Below are 19,442 nucleotides of genomic sequence, written 5' to 3'. Positions count from 1 at the left end.
TTTCACATGATCATCGCTTTCTTACAGTGCTTCACAGGAGCTTAGTGTTTTCCCCAAATTCAGGGCTGGTGTGTGCTCAGAAGTCAGTAGAAATTTTGCCATGGATTTGCAGCTGTGCTGGGCGGTGTCACCAAAACCTCCAAGTGACTCAAAACCTTCAGCATTTCACTTTTATGTGGATTTTAAAGCTTTTCTCAGCTAATTCTACTATGCCCCAGCAGCCCAAAACATCCTCAGAAAAAAAAAGGACCTTAGGAGCTGCCCTTTTGTTCTTGCCTCTTTCCAAAAGAGGCCCAGGTAGTGACTTGTGAGTTCCCTCTACACAAAGAAGAGAGAGAAAAAAGAGAACTAATCTCCCCTGCCCCCCATGCGGGAGGGCAAGTGAGCGGGGAGGAGAGTGTGTGTGTCCACAGGGCTGGGCAGGGGGTGACCCCCGGCTGCCTGTCCACCACAAAAGGGACTGTGGCATTGACACAGCCCCGCTGCTCCCCTTCGGAGGGGGCGGATTGAGAGGAAGTGACCCTCGGTGCCCCCCTTCTGCGGGGGACCTTGTGAAATAACTGTTGCTCTTCTCTTCCTTCCTTCCTTCCTCGAGCAGGTCAAAGAAATTAATGGTGAGAAATCTCTCTCTTTAACTTCGTCATTCGGAGAGCAAGAAAAAAAAAAGGCTTTTTCCTTGAAAGAGGTGAGGAGGAAGTGTTGAGGTTCTAAACTTGACTATTTACTTCTGTCTTGGGAAATGCAGAGTGGTTCCAGAACCGGTCTGTGGGGTTTGTGGGTGACAGGGCAGCAGCAGCTCTGGGTGAGGCTGTGTGAGTCCATCTGCGTTTGTTTCCTAAGGAGACTCATAAAACCCTGTGGCTCAGTTCCCAAGAACCAGGAGTATCAGGAGGTTCAAGGCTGTTCAACACCACTCCCTAATGGCATCTGCTTAATTCCTAGCGAAACACAGAGCTGGGAGGAGAAGGAGGATCCTGGGGACTGTGGGAAGGGAAAGGCTGGTTCAGGTAGTTGAAAAGGAATCAGAAATGGTTAGGCCCCCTTCTTAGCTGTGTGAGCGATCTCTGCCCTTCCCTGCTGAAGTTCACGAAGTGCCAAACCTTGAACCTGAGGCCAGGCCTGAGTAGGTTTGAGCTTCGAGGTAAACATTTCATATACTGCCCTTGTTCACATCTCTTGGCTGTTGAGGGACAGTAGGTAGAGCACATGGACTCAATCTCTCCCCTCCCTCTTCAAAGGAGTTTTAAATGTCTCTCAGATGCACTTGGGGTGAGTTGGAATGGGAGGGAATGACCTTTGGATTCTCCCTCCAGAGGGAACCTGAGAAAATGACCTTTTGGCCCTTAGCTCCGCGGGGGCTCGGGAGAGGTCGGGAGGAATGACTCTTGGTCCAATCTTGTTCTCCACAGGGGCTAGATGGGGGGAAAAAAGGAGGAAGAACTCCAGGAATATGTGATCACGGGAATTTTTGTCTAAAAAGGGACATGTTTACTTCATAGCCCCTCTAAGAAAAATAACCTGCCACAGAGAAGCAAGCAAGTCCATTTAAAGCAAGAAAGAGCCTCAACTCGGTGACCTAGAAATCAAGGCAGAAAGTAAAAGCTAATAAATAAATAAATAAGTAAATAAAATAATCAGGGATGTCACACAAAATCAAGGGGTGCCCTCTGAAGAGGTGTAATCAAGGCTCTGAGCCATCAGTTATAATGGTTTTGATTAAAGAAAGCTGTGCAGAAGTAATCTGTTTTATTTTTAAATAGCTTGATTTTCCCTCGCTACTTGCTTGGAGGCTGAACCTAGAACAACTCGAGGGAGGACATGAAATGTTCAGTGAAAAAAGACAACTGAAAAGGCATGCATTTCATAAAAAAGTTACTTTTGGGTTTTGATGTGGCACATAAAAATTGGTTGAAAATAGCAATGCTTTAGTAAAATAGAAACATGAAAGACCTTCCAGATTCTGGCTGATCAAGCCACACGCTTCTGCATTTCTTCCCGAAAACCTGCAATATAATTATAACAGCAGTTGTCACACTGAGCTGGGGATGGAGTCCATCATACGCTGTACACCTAGAAGCATGAAGGCTTTTATTTATTCCCTGTATTCTTCACAGTGTAAAATCTTAAAGTGAAAACTTCCTTCCTACAAACTTCATATTTATTCACAATTCTGAACTTCTTCACTTGTTTCCATTATAGTTGAAATCTTCTTGAAGTCTGAAAGTCTTCTGTTCTTATACAGGGTCAAATTTATTGTCTTTGCTTGATAAATAAAGACAAATAGTAGAAAAGAACCTCAAAAGAATCACAGCTGGGGTGGGAGGGGAGGGAGGTTTACATTTTCTTCCTCAAGAAGGTCAGATGTTTATTCAAGCCTATCCAAGCCTTTTGAACAGCGCATAGGCTGTGCTGGAAATCTCCTGAGAACAGCTTTTCCTGGAGAATGGAAGGGACGGCTGTCTGCAGAGCGGCCGGCTGCAAAGCGCTCTGCTGCGTTTACAGCCTGACAATGCCGAAGGTGCATTGAAATACAAGATGCACTAACACGGCCTGTTTCCAGAATGGTTATTTCAATAAAATGAGCTGAGTTCTTGTAATAACCTGCATCGTGGCAGCAAGAATAAAGTGTGTGTGTTATTTCCTGCCAGTTATGCTCTGGCCATCACTGAGAGTTCCTCCCAAATGACTTAGATGTTGGAAATGGGGGGTGGGGCTGTCCCCTTACCTAGAGTTTTGCTGACCAACATTTTGAGTCATAGCAGTTTTTAGGGGAACTTTGGAACATTATTAGCAATGTTCAGCTCTTTCCTTTTTAAAAAAAAATATTTAAAATAAGCTGCATAAAATATTGGAATATTGGAGCCTGGAAAAGCAAAGGCAAGCCAAAACTTGTACTAAGTGCAGAGCAACAACACTGTGTAATTTGGCCTACAAAAGCATCAACGGCGCATTCACCACATGGCATGGCAGAGCCATTTAAAGCTGAGGATCTTAACACTGACCCATGGAGGCTGGCTGTGAATGTGAGCACAAGCAAGATGCCGATGTCCTTTTCGCAAAGGTACGCAACAGCATTGAACAACGTCTGCAGCCACAGCTTCCTCTGCAAGGACCAGGGACTAGAATTACTGCTCTCCTGATAAAATACAAGAATCCAAACAGGCCTGCAACGTACAGTTTTTATAGGGGCTTGGAAATTATCTTTGACCACAACGAATGGGCAAAAGCTTATTGTGCCTGCCAATCCCAACTCTGAATTAGCACTGGATTTCTAAAAGCGTGGCAATCTTGTATGTTCTTTTCAGTAACAGCATGCGTTCTCTATTCATAGGAAATCAAAGTTGTATGATGTTTACATTTCAGCAGCATGCTTCAGAGAATGAATTTCGCCATTCAAAGCAGAGCTACTTTTAAGTAATACCAAGATAACAAGAAAGTCATGGAACAGAGGACCAAATGAAGTTACATTCCTCACCTGCTAAAATTACTTTCTTAATATGCCAGCTGTTGCCTGAGCGTCAAAGATCTGGAGGTAAAATAAGCAGTGGTCTAAAATAAAGCTGCTTTAACCCATTTGTGAGGAATAATGTAATGGCATTCATGGCCTTGGCGGTATCTGGACCATCCCTTTCCCAAAGTGAGAATCGCCCTCCCCAGCTAGCTGGGAGCATCCTACCCAGCAGTCATGGGGCACTTTTTCTGTTGGGAGAAGATTTTAGCTCATTTTAAAAAATTTTACAAGATACAGCATTGATATGCTGCCTGTTCTGAGCAACAATTAGGGTAAAGTGCCGCAGGTGTCATTTATAAGGCCTGTGGTGCCCTAAGGTACCCTGGTTATCTCTGCATGATGCTGAAACATGCTGTGTAGGTACACCATTGTGTTGTTCTTTGGGAGAAAATCTGTTCCTTGAACCATAAGGAAAAGCTAGATAAAATTTGATTTATGCAGAAATAATGTCCTTTTATGTCCTCTTCACATAGCAGTTGTTTAGGTAGTAGCAAGAGACCACTTTTGCAAGGTGTACGAAGAATGAAACAAATAGTCAGCTCTAAGTCGCAGTCACTTTAAACCACGTGGAATTCACCACCTGCACACCAAATGCACTGGACAAATCCCTGTGTTTGTTGAGGATGGAGAGGTTGCTTGGTGTGTCACCTACAAAACTAGGATGTGGCTTTGGCTGATGGTTCTGCTCTTGTCACCCAGCCTTAGTCAGTTTGTGTCAAGTCTTTGCAAGTTATGCAGGGATCCCTGGAGCTGCCATTCAATGCAGATGACGTAAATCCACTGCGTTTGCCATTGACGACTGAAGATGTGTTTAGTACATTATTATTAAGTGAGAAAAGGCAATGTGTGACTGAAGCTCATGCCTTTGAAATCAGTGAAGTTCTTTCTGTTAATATTGGTGAGCCGTGGTTGTAAGTTTACATGCATTTGTATTAACAAGAGGGGAAATAAACAGAAAGATGACTGGAATCACAGTAACATAGGGATACGAATAAAGCCACAACTGTTGTACAAGGATTGGTTGCTATGCCCTTGGCATGTGGGTATTGTCAAAATACCGCTGAGAAATGCATGTTTACTGGATGTATGTTATAGCACATACTACCACAAAAAGGGGAGGGGGCATTCAGTGACACATTCTGATTAATTGGTTAACAGGAGCTTTCTCATACTCATTACAGCTTTTCGGCCATATCACTTTCTAAATCGGAAGACACAATTTTATCTGAGAGTCCATATGGCTTATCAGGAAACTGTGCATATAGAAAACTCCCACAGTCCTGAACCAAGATAATATTTATCTAATAGACCATAACAGCTTGGAAAGAGTCAATATGGTCTCTCATATGAGCATGCATTTTGATATGCATTCTACCTATCCAAACACAAGTCATTTACATTGTAAGATATCTGCCTGGTAAATCCATGTTTAGGTAATTCTTATAACAGTGGATTATTTTTTTTTTTTTTACAAGAGAGATTACGAAGATCATTTGAATGCATTGTCCATGGACTAATTTGGAAATTACTGAATATTTGCCTGATAGATTGTAATGGACTCTGATGGAGCTGTTGGCTTTTATCAGCTAAACCCATATTTTGATATGTAAGCAAATCTGAAAAAGCAAAATATTTGCAGAATAATCAACCAGGCTGCTCTGTCTGACTTGAAGCATCCTGTCTGCTTGAAGTCACTAGATGGATGAAAGGAGCAGACTATGTGCAGCCAGGGCCCAAATCTGGCAGAAATGAGCCTTTAGCCTAAATTCTGTCTTACCCCTTGAACTCAGAGAAGCCCAGGAGCATGAAAAGCAGATTGCTGGGGGTTAATAGTTGAGTAGAACGTGAAGAGTTAACCCTGTTCACCTAATCCCATAGAGCTCTGCAGAGAACATCCCATGGTAAAACCATACTTGCCCTGAGACTCCTGAGTGGGTCCCCAGCTGTATGTTCAGACAATCTTGAACAGTGTAGTTCAATAGGCTTAATCTTCTTCTCTCTTGGTATTTTCTGTTCTGTTTTCCCACTGTTGGAAAAGCAAAACAAAATAAAGAGAAAAATTGAGAGAAAGCAGGGAGCCTTGGAATATGGGAAAAGAAAATTAGCAAGAAGACATAGTTTAGGTTTTATTTCAATGTCTGGATATTGTTCAAAGTGAAGGATCAGAAATTTTCAAAGAACACAGGTTTTTGTGAAAAAGACGCTTAAAGAAAATCTTTTTGTCTTTTTTGTTTTTTAAGGCAAGATTTTTGGCAAACCACAATCAAGGAAAAGTCTTCCTTAGAAGGGACTGTCCAAAATCACAGGTGGCCCCTCAGCATAAGCTCTGAGAGCCCACAGAGGGATGAAGATGTCTTTCCTCTTCACTGAATGTAGAGGGACCCCACGTGGCTGGTGCAGACTGTGTCTGCTTCCTAAATGACTCAAGTTAGGGGAGACGAAACCTTCTCAAATTCAGCTTTTTCACCAAATCCTCTCATTGAAGAAAAATGGAAGAGCAGCCAGGCAGTACCAGCCTTTCCAGCAATTTTCCAGAAGTTATCAAAGCAAATCTCCCCACATGTCAAGGTTCACAATCCTTTTAAGCAAAATTATTTCAATGATGTGTTTATACCATCTCCAAGTCATTTGGTAACATTTCCAGAAGAGACAGGACATGCTGACACTGAGTAGAATAGAGAGAGAGTTATTCTGTGTTGGAACCACACAGAGAGCAAGTGACCTTGTGGGCTAGAGCTCTGGTAGGTCTTAATGCAGTTATTATCATTATGAGACATTTACGAAGTCAGCCACAGAATACTAAAAATAAAATTCCTATAAATAATGTAAACTGAAATACGTATTTTTATCAGATCTCACTTTTCTGGAGGAGTATCAGTAAAAGGGCGGTTGACATAGCGCCAATAAGATAGTATAATGAAAGGTAATATTTAATTTTCTTGAAAATGCATTTGGATTTGATTATTGAGGGTCTGTTGGCAGCTGTTAAGCTGTTAGAACAGACATCAAGACCTAATAGAATGACTACATTACCCAAACCCTTCCTAGTATCTAAGTAAATAAATATAATCCATATTCTGTTTGAAGCTATTGAAGAAGTTGCTGTGTTGTAGAAATTAAGGTGACATGAAGAAATTAAGATTATGACCATAGAGACTGCACTACTCACTGCAGCTTCACCTTGGGTTTTAAGAAGAGGATTGGAAAGGAACATACTGTGAGGAAATGGCCCTATTTCTGAACTGCCGTGTCTTGCCCATCTTGTGAAGTGAATGAGGGGAGAAAATGGGCCTTTCTGCAGTATCCCCTGCTTTCTTTGATGTAGTATCAGGGTATCTACGAAGCCCCAAGCTCGTTCATATTCTGGAAGGTAGGTAAGGATGCTACATTTAATCTCCATTGAAACAGCAACACAGATTCCACAGTGCATCTCTGTGAGGCTTCCTACATACCTTTGTATCTTGCCTGTCACCTACCAGCCTCAGTCCTTGCTCTTCCTCACTCCGTCCTGCCATCAAATCAGTGATAGTTGTATCTAGTATTCTCAAGAGTACCCCTACCCCAAGCCCATCTCTGACAGTCTCCTGTTGTGGTCTTCAGCCGTGTGTGTAGCTTTTGTCTCAGCAAAGTCAATATATGCCTATTTCTAATCATAGGGTAATTCGAAGTGTAGCCATCACATTAGCCCTGTCTTAAGGAGAAGGGATTCGAACCAAACAGTTAGTTCAGGAAAGCCGTGATTGCCGTCAGTGAGAATGGTCCATGCTTGAAGCATGTATTCAAGTGCTTTGCAGGATCAGAGCCCCAGTCACTTATGTGCCTCAGTTTCCCCATTATCCCTGGTGGGGATACCATTTACTCAGATCACATTGCGTGGTGAGCTCCCACTGATCTTATGTTCATAATATGCTTGGAAAAATGTCATTAGCTTTTCCAAAGGTCTGAATTGCTTCTCTTTAATTTTAACTGGTTCCGTTCATAACCTCCAATGTTCTTTCCCTGTAGAGTGTGTCTGTGTGTGATTTCTTTATTGGTAAAATTAAAATGCATCAGGAAAGTTCCTGAATAACAAAATGCAGCACTCCAGCCTCCTGGAGTTTAATTATATTTGTATGCCCACTCCTGCTTCGGTGACTCTTTCAGAGGTTCCCACTCACAGCTGCAGCTAAGTGGGCATGTCTTAAGGTGACAGATTGAGAATATGTGTTCAAGTGCATATATAAGTGTATATATAGATTTCCATTTCTCCTTCATTTCTCCCTCCCACTCACTGATGATAAAATCACACACTTGCAATTTAAACTGCAACACACTTGGTTATTTTGAAAAAAAAAAAAAGAAAAGAAAAAGTATTGCTCACCCTTATCCCTCACCTTTCACAGGATTTCACACATTATTTCCCTGCTTGCTCACCCTCGTTCCTGGTTTGACAAGGGACTCTCACAAAGCCAATGATCCTCTTCTTTGACCATCTCCTTGTCATCCCAGCAGAAGTATTTCCCGCACCACAGCCTTCCCATCTAGGTCTAAGCTGACAGTTGACTATGAAAGCTTCAGATCCAAATCAGACTTTGTGACACAACCGATAGGTTCCTCATAAGACTCTGAGGAGTCTCATGGCTTGTATCGCATTATATTTACCTGAAAAATTCAGAATCCAGTCAATACTGTGAAGCTCATATTGGTGGGGTGAGGGGAAGCCGTGATTCTGGACTTACATTTTTAAAGCTGTTTGCTTCAACCACACTTGCACTGCTTTTGTGTTCACTTTCTTTGAATATTCATGTGATTGAAGTCTGTGTCCATTAACATTCAGAGAAAGTGAACCTCAGAGCTGCACATATATTTTCAGAAGGAGCGGTTTACATTTGCACGCTTAGGTATTCATAGCTAAAAGCACTCACTCGAGGAACAAAATCACCGCCATTTAGCCAGCCAGTCCCAAGCAAAACTATTTATTACACACTAAATAAATTATTTTTTATCCTGCTATAGGACTTTTTTGCTTTCTCATAGAAAAAAAAAAAAAGTATTTAAATAATCCAGGGAAATCACAGCTTTCCCATAGATTTGTGCAAGTAGAAGAAAAGCTTAGGCAGATTGTGCATTATAAAGTATTTGTTCAGAATTTGGATCCCCCTGCCACAAAAGCGTGACCTCCCGTAGACGTTAGCGGTATGGAAACCATGACGCACAGCTGAGCAGATACAGGCTTTTCAGCAGAGATGTTACACATCCACCTGACACAGTTAATTAAAATGTCACTTCTATAGGAGTAAAGGGAGATGAATGTGAGCCAAACAGCTGAGCAGAGAATTTTGTTTTGCCTTTGAGCAATTCACTGTAATTTTGTTTAAACACAGGGTGCTATTTTTCCCATTGTATTGATCAACATAAAGCTACGAAATTTACCCTAAAAAAAAACCCTGGCATGTTCAAACCATTTTCTTCACATCTTACACTTATTGATCTTAAACTTTTGAGCCTATTGAGTGTGGTGGCCTGGCACAGTAGCATCAGTGCAAAGACCCCTTTTGATTTCAGTGGGTGTTATAATGATCTTGCTGGGAGGGTATTTAACATCAAATGCTGTACTAAGTGACGACGTGGGGTTAAGTCATCCTCCGTCAGGGTATATGAAGTAGCATGTGGTTTGTTGAAAGTGTAGCCTAAATGCAAATGTTAAATTGACACAAATGTCAGGAACATGTTGATGATGGGTATTGATGGCAGAAAGCTGGGAGGTGTTCCCAAACTGAGAAGAATTGTTACATTGTATGGAAGGAATTGCATGACAATTTGAACTGGAATAATGGAAATAGGATTAAATTCATTCAAGGTGCAAAAATACTAATTGATATGTCTGGGACGCCTTCCTGTGTAACCTCATCTGGGTGTTCCTGCTCCGGCAGGGGGATTGGACTGGATGATCTTTTGAGGTCCCTTCCAATCCCTGACATTCTGTGATTCTGTGAATTAAAACCCAAAACACTGTCTGTAAGGGGGGAGCTCATCATTGGGAAATGACCGAAGGTCATGAGTTGATGGGAGGTGGTCATGATGATGATGGTGGCTATGAGCCACCAGCCTGGGGCACTTGTGAGGAGGCTGCCTTCAGTTGTACCAGGAGCAGTATTTCTAGCAGAGCTAAGGATGTATTAAACTAAGTATCATGGTCTGGTGGGCTGATCTAATGGCTCGCTACTGCCTTAAAAATGGAGACATGTCTTGTGCCCTTTCCTTACTTTCAGTCACATGTTCCCACCGTCTCCTATGCACCATCTCTAGCTTTCCTCAGACCCTTCTCATAGTCTTTTGCTGCCTGTCAGTCCAGACTCCTGTAATTTTTGGGCAACAACCAAGGTAAAAATTGTTTTTGTTGTTACTGAGCTGCATGCATTTGTGGAGAGATCCAGAGAGACTCAGACCTCTCACACAGCAAATTACAAGAGTGTGTAGCAGGGAGCAGAGATGGAGGAAAGAGAAAGGAGTAGGTCCTTCTTCTACTGAGAAGTGGCTGTTAGGTCAGTGCATCCCATTTTCATAGAATCATATAATAGTTTGGGTTGGAAGGGACCTTTAAAGATCATCTGGTCCACCCCCTCTGCAATAAGCAGGGACATCTTCACCCAGATCAGGTTGCTCAGAGCCCCGTCCAGCCTGGCCTGGGATGTCTCCAGGGATGGGGCATCCACCACCTCTATTTTAGGAAAACTGCTGACATATTGTCTTTGAGTAAAATTTTGTCTGGGTAGGAGCTCATCTAAAACATAGCATACACTGATGGACACAGAGGGATGGACCCTTTGGTGGTATCATTGCAGAGCAGCCAGAGAAGGCGTGTTCAGACCACCTCACTGCCCTCCAGAGATACTCCTGGGGAAGTCAGAAGTTGAGATTTGCTTGCCAGTTGGAAAATGTATATTGCCAAGTGGCAATCTCTGTGAAAGACTAATTCCTAGATCTCTAGACTATGATATAGCAACTCGCCAACAAGAAGCAGACAGCACTCTACCTCCAGGGAAGTCTGAGACTCTACGGAGTCTGCCGTGCCAGCACACAAATGCTGCAAACACCATCATATGGTTCCTTTTGTAAACCTGTTAAGTTTGTTGATTGGATTTTTGTTGTGGTTTTGTTTTGTTTTGTTTTTTTCCACTACTGAAAGCCTGGTCCAGAAACTGATTCCTGTACTCAGTAAAAATCTTCCAGTTTTCAGCTAAGTGTATTTAAGACCTGTGTACACAGGGGATCAAGTAAACTCAATGGCAAAACAAGAAAGGAGGCAATTGGCAAGATATATGGTCAGGCACTTAGTTACCGCATTGAAAGCAAATGGTCACAAGGAAACAAAAACAAAACCAAAAGCCATGTCTAGTCAGAGATTGCAACCAACAGCCAGCACCTAGACCTCTCAAGAGCCTTTTCAGCTGCCAGACCTAGGAATCAAGAGCTTCTGGAGACACTCTACCTTCCAAACGAGTCTTCCATTTCCACTTCTGCTTGTATTCTGCAGTTTCAGGAGCTGGTGACCTGGTTTTTATCCAGTAACCCCTCCCTGAGCATCCCTTCAGCATCAGGATCTTTCACTCTGCAGCCACTTACCCATCTTTGTCAGAGGGGCTTTGGCATATCTTACACAATTGTAAACGATCTTGATGACTCTCTCAGGACCCAAATCTGGAGCAGTGAGCAGGTCTCAACATCCTTTTAGTGATGCATCAAGGGATATAAGACAGAGATGAGGAGCACCAGGGGCCATGTTTGAGCATGAGGAGGCTGCGCAAAACAGGGAGGACAAGATGTTTTCTGCCTTCGGAAAAAGAACAGGGAAATAGGTCTGGAAAACAGAGCTGGAGGTGTAAGAACCAGATGATTTATGTGTAGGTACACATGAGAGAATGAGAAGCAAAGTTTCAAACCAGTAATTGGTTTAGGGTTTATATTTATTATAAATACAAATTCCAAGCTATAATTAATAACCTGAGCCTGGACCGTACCTGTTATACAGAGTTGCTAACACATCTCTATAAAATGTCTTACAAGGCAACAGCTAGACATAAATTCTGTGAAGCTGATGATTTTCAGCATGTTATTAATACCAACTTTCTATAAAGATGGTCCATTGTTATAAAACTTGGCAGCAGACATAGTCATGAAATGTTGCTTGGAACCATCTTTTCCAGCAACTGTTTTCACTTCTTATGTAACCTTTTTAAGATTTCTGTGGTGCATTTCTCCCGCATCCCCCTTTGTTCTTGAATAAAATGAATGGAATAGTCATATGCAAAAGAATGTTCAAAGACCATTAATGCTATTTTAATTTCGGTGTTTATGCCATAATTCACTCTTTTTGCTTTGGAGTCAGTGATTTATACCCATGGATGAAAATTCAGATTTGTACTTGGGGCTGTGTGGTTTGGGCTGAGTTGACATTACCGTGTTTTGACTTTGTGGATGGGTTTCTTTATACAAAATTCTTTTGACTTGACAGGCCTAAAAAGGGGGCAAAAGCACCCAAATGCTTTTATCTCTTCTCTTACGTATGACTTCAACAATAACATAAAAATTTTCATTTTAAAGTGCACTAATTCCATTTTAATCATTTATTGAGCAACTAACATAATACAAAGGAAAGGATGAAATGGAAAATTCGTGGCTGCAGGGACAGATATCATTATTCAAGGGTAGAAGCATGGGAAAGGGTAAAGGGGGTTTAAAGAGATACTCTTTTGTTGTACTTAACACTGATAAATGACATACAAGTCAGGATAACAGGGCAGAGCTCCTGTCAGGGAGACAGTGATAAATGTGGAGGCTGGGACAGAAAGGTCCACTAAACAGAAATCTGTATATGACACGTTGTACATTTGATAGACTTGTCTGCATGGTCTGAGTAATCCACCAAGTGTTCCTCTTGGCTCGAATTGTGGCCCTCGAGCACATCTTATACAATCACTGAGCTCATGTTTGTTTTCCCATTTTCATATGGCAGCAAAGATCAATACCCCTTAATCAGTGCAGCACACAGGGCTAAAAACAGTGAGGAAAAATGTCCTTATACAAATATAATTGATATCTCTTTCAGGCTAATCATTGCTAATATGAAACAAAAAGCAGACAGACCCTTTATTACTACTGCTGTCTCAAAAAAAAAAGTGTTCCTTTTAAAAAAATGCTCAGCATCAGCCTGTTAACCAAAAGATTAATTTAAGAGAAAACAAAATCCTCAATTATTTCTTCTTTATGAATAAAACAGAACATCTGATTCATACATTAAGCTTCCTACATCCCATGTTCCCATGCAACATGACCTGTACTTCTCAAATGTCCTCTGTGTCAAAAACGAAGACGGAGGATTGGAGACAGCCAGAAAAGCATTCATGTCCTTAAGAAGCAATTTTAACAGTTCACAAAGAAAAAAAATCCAAGAATACACTCATGTAACATTCACTGTACCCTCTTAACAGATGACTAAGCCTTGCACTTTGAATAGAAAGAATGTGCATGAAGGGATAAGTGTGATATCAGGTAAGAACACAAAGGAAGATTGAACGAAAGTAATTCAGCCAGATTGGTGGGAGATTAGAGGCTGACGGTCAGTCCCTTTTGGATTCTTTTAAGCACACAGACATTTTTTACTGGCATATACTGCCAGTCTCGCTGAGCACTGCAAGTCTGATGGTGTAGTGGAGAATTGCCAAGTTCTAGGTGGAAACATTTTCTCTGTTACAGCAGGTTATGAACACAGCAGTATCATCTCATACCTTAGGTGAGGCTGCCATACATATGCCTGGGGGTACCAATATGTGCTGACACAATCTAACAAAGATGAATCACAAGGGCAGCACTGAAACCTGAATTTCAAAGCTATCCAGCTTCATATCTACAAGTTTTGGCATCTGAACATCATGTACCACCTATAGCACACTGGCTTCTTTTGTCTCTTCCTACCTCTAGTGCAGTCCCAGGGAGTGACATAGCAAGTGTGGTGGCACATCTACTCTCCAAGACATGATGTGCTCTCGCTCAGTGAATTTAGGATGGGGAAAGCGAATGGAATAGAGCACAGTCCCCCTCTCCAGCACTGTGCAAAGGAAACAGAGAATAGGAATGTATCTTCACTTTTCCGTGGAAACTCCCTTCTAAAGTCTACGGGGACTGTGGGAGGGACCGGCGACGGCACTGTCAAAAATCCTTTATAGGGAAAAAATTATGGACACCTGCAACATAAATTATTTCACTTTCCAAGCACTCATTAAGTTCAGGAATGGGTTCTGCAACCTATTCTGCAGAAAAGGGGGACCAGAGACCATCTCTATGACCACACAATTGAAGAGGAACCCCAGGGAAGGGTCCCTGTGAGGGTGGCCGACCCCAAGCCCATCTTAGCAGTTATGGGTGGGGGAAGTGTCAGACCCACAGATTTTAACACAGTGAGGCCAGGCAGCTGGGTGCCCACAGAAAAGCTGCAACATTGGGAGGAATCTTAAAAAGAAACAAGCCCCTAAAATAAATCCAGGTGTGTTTGGGACCACTGCTTTATAGAAGCTATGTTTGTCATTAATATACAATACAACCTCAACATGGTGCTGACATACTCTCCCTGCTACTCTCCACTGCATCCTTTGCCTCTGGGTCTGGAATGTCCTCCAAACACCAGAAGCAGTAGGAAGAAATTGTGTACGGATTTTTAATGTGTTTTTCCTCCTTCACTGCAGCTCAGTAACACGAGCTCTTGCAGCCAGAAGGGCTTGTTTACCCACCTGCATTCGCACGTGGACGCTGGCATGTTCTGCATCGTGTCAGTACTGCAAAGTCAGTGAACAACAAGGGTCCATATGTCCCCAAAATGACCTACAAAATACCCTGAGAAATGGATAGGAGCCCCTTCAGAACATCCCTTTTCATAACATGTTGCCTTGACACCGTGGCTAGAACTGGGTCAGGATAAACAGATTGTTTTGTGAAGGAAAGAGGGAGAAGGGAGGAAAACAATATCCTATTTCCCACATGCTGCTTTCTGTCTTAATTCATTACCATTTGTAATGCGGATAAATGCATCCTGACACAGAAATCTCATGCAAGTCCCTGACATCGAATAGTGCACTGAAATAACAGACCTCACAATGATGATTTTAAAAGCGTATTACAAGTTTCTCCAACTAAAATGCCTCTCTACTGCTGAGTCTAAATATTGATTTCAGGCTAGAATAGTTGATACCTGGGATGGAATGAGTGAAAAATATGCTGCATTTTCCTTTTTTCACTACTACAGTACCTTTTTCATTATTAAAACAGTAAAAGGGGAAGAATTTATTAAATGTTAGCTGTTTGTTATGTTTACCTTGTTTTTTTCCAGTTTATTCCTATCCATTTTGACAAGAACCGAAATAAAATCTAGGAGGGATTTTTTGAAGAAGAAAAGTCTATTCAATAGTAATGTAAAATGCAAATTAAATATTTGTTAAGTGTTTAGTCGTTCCACAGAGATTAAAAGAAATTCTTCATCACGACCTCTATGCTGACCTTCACACCAAATGAGAAAGTTTTAGTGTTTATGTGAAACCATATACATTGTCCCTATAAGTGATTGTAAAGAAGAAATGAATATTGCAAACTTGTTTCAAGGCTCGTTTTGTGAGATATCTGCTCAGTGAAGATTACAATTTACCTTTTTACAATTTCATTTAACTATCTGACATTTGAGACACTTCCTAATTAATTCTGTCTCTGTCTAAGCCAGCTGTGATAAATATAACCTGTGCATACAGGATTACTTTTAGAAAATACATCCAATAAGAAAAGGTGAAGCTTTCAGGATAGGATGTTCTATCAACCGTATCATAAATGATGAAACTCTTATTGTTAATCCGAAGTAGCTACTGTACTAAATAGCTAGTGTGAAAGGCTGCACCAAGTAAACGTGGGAGCGCAGACTGTTTAGTTGTTAACAGAACATTTTTCACTGTAGAAGTTGTGTTTTAGCACATGAAAGCAGTTGTTTCAGAGCCTGGCGTTTGTAGGATGCTTGTGTATAAAAGGTTCGCTAACCAAAATAGTTCCCAAGTCGAGCGCATCCGCAGGGCGACGATGGGGCAGGAACGCGGCGGGTGGAATCCCGTTTGTCAGCCCTGCGAACCGTCTGGGCCAGGACAGAGCGTGGGCTGCAGCTCAACGCTCTGGTTAACGATGTCACGCCGCAAAAATGGTCATCTGCAAATCAGCAGTGGGGCATTTTTAAAATGGCTTTATAAGCAGCAGCTGTGACAACTGTTGATGTGATTTAGAGAGACCTCTGGAGCACCAGACAGAGCAAACTCTCTGTTAACCGTGTAGTTAGCCATGGGGTTTGCTTAATCAGCAAATGAAAAAGCATTTTTAAAGCTGAAAAACACTCCTGGATATTGCCCTAAAATTACACACTGCAAGTTCAGACTTTTTCCTTGCATCTTTACTTCCAGGTAAATATTCCAAGTTTTCTTCTCTTTTTGTTGAGTGATTTAAAGCAGAGATGTGAAAGAGCAGCTTGACATGCCACAAAAGCTGGGTGCTTTTCCATCAAAGAGCGAAAATCTCTGGAATAAGATTATACCAGATCTTGAGGTGTTCATTATTTGCTATATGACAGATCATGCTGTGGAGGAAATAGTAATTGTAACAACTGGAATAAGTGTAATACTTCTAAATTTCTGTTTCTATGGCGACTTTAATAAATATTCTTTTCAAGATAAATTTAGATACTCAGGAATATAAATGTTTCCTGCCTTCTGTTTCAGACAAAAATAGAATTGTATTTGCACAGATATATGTTTTAGACACATTTGGCATATCTTTCCCAGACTGCCACTTTCTCGGTGACTATTCTTTTTTATGGAAAAGTAGTGGGTGACCATAAATATTCATTTATTTAGCTGAGAAAAAAAAATGCGGTTTGGCAAGAGTTGACTTGCAATAATACAGGTGGACTTGATGTGAAAAAGAAAAGGGAAATCCAGCTTTGCTATGGACATCACTCCCAAAAACTTGCGGCAGCGAGAGGAACAGCCTGGCCGTCAGAGATGATGTGGTTGCCTGAATGTGTCCGGTGGCTGCAGATGGTGCTATGGGTGTTCATGGCCCCGTCCTGCAGCCTTTGGTGCTTCAGTTCAGCACAGGGCAAGTTGGGCTGTGGAGGAGCAGGCCTGATGTCCTCCCCATGAAGCCTTAACACTAGTCCAAAGCAACCCAAAATAATTTTTTTCCTTTCTTTTCCTCCTATGTTTATAGAACTAATAACTTTAGGTGATGTTGGGTCTTTGGTTTTTAACCTGAAATAAGGATGGAGTCTTCCATCCAAGACAGAGCAGGAGTGGATGGGGCTGGAAGGACTGGAGCAGGTTGCCGTTTGGTTTAGTTTTGTAGTGGAGGTGTCCCTCCAGTGGCTTGTCCAAAAAATGCAGCATTGAAGACACAACTATTGGTTTATACTGCTGACTGAAATGAGGTGCTCTCATGGCTCCCAAAACTAACAACGTGCCTTATTACCTTAGAAAAAAATAGCAAACTGATGTCAATACTCACAGCTCCCAATGGAATTCACGGCATTCAACCAACAGGAAATTTAGGCACGTCCTTTAATGGAAAAGAGTTAGCACCCTCCACATTTATTCTGATTATGTATTTATGTCACTCAGTTCTTGGAGTCCTAATAACAAACCCCTGAATGAGTTTCTTACCCCAAAGAGTTTATAATCAAGGCATTAGAAAAATACATAGGAAATATGGGAAGTAATTAACGAATATATTATTAAGTGCAATATACTTGTGTAGTCTGTGTAGTGTCTAAGGTGGGTTTTTTTCCCAAGGCTTACAGCAAAGGAGAATTTAAATAAGAGTTTTTGAAGGCAGGTGATAATGTTGCTTTGTGGCTGTTTGCAGGATGTCTCTCCCAAGCCTGAGGGTCTAATGGAAGAAGTATAAGGGTGCTTGTTAGAAAATTTAACAAGGGGATGATGGCACCCCAGCAACAAAAGCTGGTGTAGAAGGTACGGAAGTGGCCAAGCTACATCCGGAGAGCCAAAGCAAGAAACTTATATTCAGTGTATTTGAGAAAAAGGTGCCAGTGTGGAAAAACAAAGGTGAAAGGTGATCCAGGCTAGAGAATGACCTTTGATAGCCCATGAATAGGAGGAGGGTAGGACCAAGTTTCTCAAAGGTAACGAAAAGGAACTTCTAAGGATCTAGGTGTGAAACACTGGTTGTCTGGAGGAGATATTTACCTGCATCCATTGCTAGGAAGGATTGGCTATTAAAAATGTCAGCAATCAAGAAGCACTGGGATTTCAGTAATCACAGCTCACCTAAATCTCAGATATAATAATATGATAGCCAGGTTGGGAGCCTGAGTGACATGACAATAGGGTTATCACCTGCCATGATTGGGAAAGGATGTAAAAAGGAGGAAAGATGAAAAAAATAACAAAAAACAATGGCTGGACCTTCATGAAGACTCACCAGGATTTTAGTCTGGACAGCAAAGGTAGGATTCAACTCCTGCTTAGGACACAGAAGTTGAGTTGTCTGCCAGGGTGAACGGTGTGTAGGACCCCGTTTACAGTCAATGTCAGTCCAACCACTGGAGCCCAGAGAGCAAGTCAGCTGGTCAAAGGTAGGTCAGGCCTCAGGATGAGCTTAAATATTCCTGAGAGTCAATGGATTGCATCAACTAGGGCTCCACTGACTACAGGAGGTGCTTAGAGAGCAGGGCCCATGGAGGCAGCTCCCCATGGGTGCTTGTCACCCAGAGAATCCAGTAACCCAGAGAACTGTCAGCATTGAGACAGTACGGGGCCTGGGGAACAAGGCCAATGAGGGATGGAAAGAGCTGAGAAAAGAGTAAACGGACATCTAGGAGGAGAATCACTAGAGGACAATGTCGTGCGCAGAACACGACAAATTTAAGTATTTGGTTCTAGTTCGGCAGAGCTTTAACTATCGGAGATATTAAATATTTGTTTACTTTAATAATTTTATGTAGCTTAAGTGAGGATTTTTGAAGTCCTAGGTGTATTTCTTTGAAAACTAGCTTTTTTCTTTGTTTATCTATGTATTAGACTTAAAACAGATACTTTAAGTCAGAGATACTCTGTTCTCATCACAGCATGACCCATCACTGGCCAGGTGGGAGGCATTTTATTCACAGTTTAGCAAAGCATGTTGTATGTAACTTAAAGATTAGTCCCTCCTAAAGCTGGGAAACAATTCACACACTTAAATGCATCTAAACACTTGTTTTTAAGTAGAATCACAAAAAAATTTACTCACTTAAATGCTGCAGGGGATTATAAGTCTCTTCCCCAGTCTCGCTGACTTTTACAGCACTTGAATTTTTAGCATTTAACAATAAAATATAAGCGTTATGATCCTTATTTTTGGATGTGTTTTTACTTTGCTATAGAGCTGCTTAATTCTCTGCCATATCTGGAATGACATTTGCGATGGAAGTCAGCCAATAAGTTTGTGAAAGTTTTTCTGGTTCCCTGGAAACCTTCCCTAACATCCCACCCTGCCCAAAGTTTAGACAATGACACATCTCAGCCTTACATACTTCCCATGCCTCGGGTCTGAAAGGATTTTTCCCCTTTGCATATGAAGAAGAGCTGACATAGCCTAGATTGGCTTTTGAGACATTCTTGGGATAGTCAAGATGCTCCGTGTTTAAGAGAAATATTTATTTTACAGTTCACAGCCAAGGGCAACTGGCCTGGCTCAGAACCCATTGACTTCATCGGGAATTGGCTCGGGGTTGATGGGAGCTGCGCTGAGCCAGCCAACACATACATGACCGATCGAAAGTGTAAACCTGAGAACGGGAGGAATTGTGCTACCAGCTAATAAAAATAAAAAAAAAAAAAAAAAAAAAAAAAGCTTATATACATAACACAAAACA

General features: G+C 41.6%; 1 long non-coding RNA gene across 1 annotated transcript in view; it reads right to left on the bottom strand.

Moving 5' to 3' along the window:
- Positions 1-4,356: 4,356 nt before the first annotated feature.
- LOC135578400 (uncharacterized) overlaps positions 4,357-19,442 on the bottom strand; it is a 21,765-nt gene continuing 6,679 nt past the window's right edge. The window contains exon 4 of the long non-coding RNA XR_010469931.1: positions 4,357-5,537. This is a non-coding gene — a long non-coding RNA (uncharacterized LOC135578400). The remainder of the gene's footprint in view (positions 5,538-19,442) is intronic.

The sequence above is a fragment of the Columba livia genome, chromosome 2 (assembly GCF_036013475.1).
Source record: "Columba livia isolate bColLiv1 breed racing homer chromosome 2, bColLiv1.pat.W.v2, whole genome shotgun sequence".
Lineage (NCBI taxonomy): Eukaryota > Metazoa > Chordata > Aves > Columbiformes > Columbidae > Columba > Columba livia.
This window is presented reverse-complemented; position numbering and strand designations above follow the sequence as displayed.